This window comes from Oryzias latipes, chromosome 17 (assembly GCF_053564925.1).
Source record: "Oryzias latipes strain Hd-rR chromosome 17, Olatipes_Hd-rR_3.1".
Classification (NCBI taxonomy): Eukaryota; Metazoa; Chordata; class Actinopteri; order Beloniformes; family Adrianichthyidae; genus Oryzias; species Oryzias latipes.
Genome location: NC_136253.1, coordinates 10,649,826 through 10,654,779, shown reverse-complemented (window position 1 = coordinate 10,654,779; position 4,954 = coordinate 10,649,826). Strand labels below are relative to the sequence as shown.

The 4,954-nt window shown below is 42.8% G+C and overlaps 1 pseudogene; it reads left to right on the top strand.

Moving 5' to 3' along the window:
• Positions 1-3,617: 3,617 nt before the first annotated feature.
• On the top strand, positions 3,618-4,751 carry LOC101156917 (E3 ubiquitin/ISG15 ligase TRIM25-like; annotated as a pseudogene).
• The last annotated feature ends 203 nt before the right edge of the window (positions 4,752-4,954 follow it).

Genomic DNA, 4,954 nt, shown 5'->3' with positions numbered 1-4,954 from the left:
TTGAGAGGCTGTCGCTTTACCCAATGCCTCATGGGAGATGTAGTGTGAAAACGGCCAGAGATCGTTTCTCTGAGCTTCATTGCTTTGTTCACTTGTCTGACACCGGATCCCGTGGAAAGCGACACCGCTAAAGACGAGCTTTAGCTGTTATTTTTGTTTAAACTGAGCAACTTTACTAGCTAAATCGGAACAAGGAAGTGAAGACTTTAATCACTTCTGATTGGTCAGACTGATGACGTGTGATTAAGTCTCCAAGAATGATTGGTGGAGACAGTTAAAGGGGCCAGACTTTTACAAAAAAACAGCTGACGCTACGGCTAAATCAAAATGTCTTTTATAGAATCAAATAAACACAAAGAAAAAGTCTTTTACGATCTTTGATATTCCAAACTACTCAGTGTTTTATCAGGGCCTGTTTGGATGAACACAGAGCTGATATCCTGGAGATGGTAAGTGTTTTTAGATCAGTTAATGAAGGCAATTTCCCACGGCACACTTGACCATCTCACACAGCACACAAGTGTGCCGCGGCACACCGGTTAAAAAACACTGATTTAGAGGGAACAACGTATTAATTTGTGGGAACAACATATTAATTTGTGGAAACTAGACATTTTTTATTTTATCTATGTCAGGACACAGGCTCCGTATTATCCCGCTCACTTTGTCCATTGGGGGTATCCAGGACTAGATAAGGTGTGAACAAACTCCCATCTCTCTGCAAATGTCCTGAACTCAGCACTCCCAAATTTTGGGGCATTATCAGACACAACCTCATCTGGAATTCCATGTCTTGCAAATATTGATTTAAGGGCTGTTACCGCATGTTTGCTGGTGGTCCCAGTGAGTTTGTCAACTTCAGGGTACTTTGAGTAGTAGTCTACACACAGCAGGTATTCACCTTGCTCATGACATGTTTACGCACAATTTTGTACACTAATTTCTGACATTCTTCATTGCAGTTTATATTTTTACACTTGTATATACTGATCTGTTTGTTGATATTGTATTTTGTTGTTCATTGTTCCTAGCTATTCTTGCACTGTAATGGTGATGCTTCAATCTCATTGTACAACGGACAATGATAATAAATCTAATCTAATCTAATCTAATCTAATCTAATCTAATAATGAAACATGTCTACTCCAAACTTTTGCTCAGACTCTTTCTGGAATTTTGTGGCAGATTAGCCTTTTGTGTTACTCCATCTGAATGTGTTGCAAACAGAACACTTTAACACAACATCTTTAATCTTTTTTAGCCATGTGGGGCCAAACATGATGTCTCTTGCTCGTTGTTTGGACTTGACTATTCTGAGATGAGCTTCATGAACTCTTGACAACATGTCTGCTCTCAGGCTATGTGGAACAACAAGTCATGTGTTCTTAAAAAGTAGACCATCAGAACATGTAAGTTCCTCTCTTAATTTCCAATATTTTCTGATATCTGCTGGTACATGTCGTATTTCTGCTGGCCATCCTGCTTGGACCATATCTATGACCAGCTGCAGTTCTTCATCCTCTGCATTTTGTGTTCTGAATATGTTCAGCTTTTCTTCAGTGATTGACAGTTGAGCAGTAAGTAGATGAATCTGTAGTTCATCCTCCAGGAGTTGTTCAGTTCTTTCCTTTAAGTAAGCCCGACTCACTGTGTCATGTAAAGCTCCAGGCTTGTAGCTGACCCGTAGATCATAGGATTGAAGGTTCATCAGCATCCTCTGGAGTCTCAGTGGAGCCTTCTGCAGCGATTTCTTAAACACCATCTCTGAGGCTTGTGGTCTGTTTCCACATGCACTGTCTTGCCATACACATATTGTTTAAACTTTTCACATTCTTACATGATTGCCAAAGGTTCTTTTTCAAACGGAGCATACCTTTTCTGATAGTCAGTCACCGCTCCTGAGCCGTACGCCACTGGTTGTCCTTCCTGGATCAACACTGCTCCCAGACCTTCCAAGCTCGCATCAACAGATAACGTTAACTCCTTTTTCACGTCAAAATACTTGAGAACTGGAGCTTTGCTGACATGCATCTTTAGCTTTTCAAAGCTTTCCTGTTTCTCAGTTTCCCAATACCATGCTGCATCACCCTCCAGGAGGGTCAAGTCCGTTAAGTTTTTCTGCCAAGTTTCCTTTAAAACTCAGACTACTTGGTGGCTTTAACTGCTCCATCTCTGACTTCTGACACCATGTAAGGATGTTGGAGCTGATATACAAACACGCCAGTTTATCCAGTTTATCACGCTTTATTCCGACATGTTTGTTTTCGTCTTCTACCTACATGCAACACATGACTCATATAAATAGAGGCCATCTAGTGGTCGGAGTCAAGCAAGCACCATACATCACAACAAACCTCATTAAAACACCACATTCCACACCTTAAGTAAGTCAGTAAAATAAAACGTCAAACACAGGTTGGCGGGGAAAATGGAGGCGCACGAGCGCAAGAATCATTCAACTGCTGGAAGCTGGGCGCGCATCCGAGGCATCAAAAATTGTTTTTCCTCCTACTCTGTTAAACTCACCGCTGGACTGATCTAGCACCCAAGGGACAGTAATGTAACCGAGAAGATCCGGTAGCTTTTCAAAATAAAATATCTTTCAAAATAAAATATAGCTTAGATTTATAATAAAACAAACGAAAACCCGCCAAATTGATACGAAAACCGCCCAAATCAAAATGTCTCTGCAAAATCAACATCAAACCCATTCAATTGGGTGGAAAACCACATAATCTGACAACACTGCTGGTAGACGCGCTTCCTTGTTTTTTTTTTTTTTTTTTTTTTCCTTGTTTGACTCATCCGTGACACACCGACACAGTGGCTCTATCGGTCATGGGACTTGAAATAGCTCGAAACGTGAGCCAATGCGCAAGTGTTGCCAGACTTATCACTATCCTTCACAAACCCTTGTACCGGACACTCATTTGTTCATACTAGGAAGTGAGTGATTAATTAGCACTTTAAATAAGTTTAATGTTTTTTCCCCAAGTAAAAGTGATGCATTGTAGCGACCTGGGGGTTAGCCCCGCCTTTAGCCCCTAAGACTCATGGGAAGTGGGGAGTTTTGGGGTGAAAACCTTGAGTGAGAGGGCTGGAAGCAGAAGTGAAGTGCATGCTGTTTGGGCTGTTAGCAAGTGCTTGAATAAATGGGCATTGATGCTGAAAAAGGATCTGTTTCTCTGCCTATTACTTCTCCTTGAGACTGTCCTGGGTCATATGGGGCACGGAAAGCTCTCCATTGAACCCGCTCTGTGAGCAGCTTGGGTTTTGCTTCCCCGCTAATGTGACACACCGACTGGGTCGTTACAGTATATAAAATACATTTCTTTAACATTTAAATGTTATTCAATATTTTAAATCCTTATTAAAACATTTTGATTCTTGATATTAATGCCATCTTAAAGTGAATGAAGGTATTCGCTGTTTACCCTTGGTAAAAACAAACTTAAAAGATTAACACAACAGCTGTAAAGACCCGTGTTATTGTTAGCTTAGGGCCCCTGAAACTGCTAAACCTGCCACTGCACCTCTGAGGAAGTGAGAATCCACAGTAAACAACAGGAGAGATTAAAAGAAACCGGTCAAACTGGTTGATGAGGAAGTGAAACTCCCACCATTTTTGAGTCTGAGAGGAAAAATGGCGCAGCAAGGAGTCGATCTGGATCGAGAAAGATTCTGCTGTTCCATCTGTCAGGGTCTGCTGAAGGATCCGGTGACTATTCCCTGTGGACACAGCTACTGCATGAAGTGTATTCAAGGATTCTGGGATGAAGAGGAGAAAATCCCCAGCTGTCCTCAGTGCAAGAAGACCTTCACACCGAGGCCTGTTCTGGTAAAAAACACCATGTTAGCAGATATAATGGAGGAATTGAAGAAGACTGGACTCCAAGCTGCTCCTGCTGATCTCTGCTATGCTGGACCTGAAGATGTGGTCTGTGATGTCTGCACTGGAAGAAAACTGAAAGCCATCAAGTCCTGTTTGATCTGTCTGGCCTCTTACTGTGAGAAACACCTTCAGTCTCATTTGGATGTAGCTGCATTCAAGAAACACAAGCTGGTGGAACCCTCCAAGAACCTGCAGGAGAACATCTGCTCCCGTCATGATGAGGTGATGAAGATGTTCTGTCGCACTGATCAGAAGTGTATCTGTTATCTCTGCTCTGTGGAAGAACATAAAGGCCACGACACAGTCTCAGCTGCAGCAGAAAGGACTGAGAGGCAGAGAGAGCTGGAGGAGAGTCAACAACAAATCCAGCAGAGAATCCAGGACAGAGAGAAGGAGGTGAAGCTGCTTCAACAGGAGGTGGAGGCCATCAATCACTCTGCTGATCAAACAGTGAAGGACAGTGAGAAGATCTTCACTCAGATGATCCGTCTCATCCAGAAAAGAAGCTGTGATGTGAAGCAGCAGATCAGATCCCAGCAGCAAACTGAAGTGAGTAGAGTCAAAGATCTTCAGGAGGAGCTGGAGCAGGAGATCACTGAGCTGAAGAGGAGAGACGCTGAGCTGAAGCAGCTCTCACTCACAGAGGATCACAACCAGTTTCTGCTCAACTACCCCTCACTGCCACCACTCAGTGAGTCCACACACTCATCCAGCATCAATGTCCATCCTATGAAATACTTTGAGGATGTGACAGCAGCTGTGTCAGAGCTCAGAGACAAGCTGCAGGACATTCTGAGAGAGGAATGGACAAACATCTCACTGACAGTCACTCATGTGGATGTTTTACTGCCAGAACCAGAACCAGAACCAAAGAGCAGAGCTGACTTCTTGAAATATTCATGTCAAATCACACTGGATCCAAACACAGCAAACAGTCGACTGTTACTGTCAGAGGAGAACAGAAAGGTGACAATGATGAATAAACCTCAGTCTGATTCTGATCATCTAGACAGATTTACTGATTATATTCAGGTTCTGAGTAGAGAGAGTCTGACTGGACGT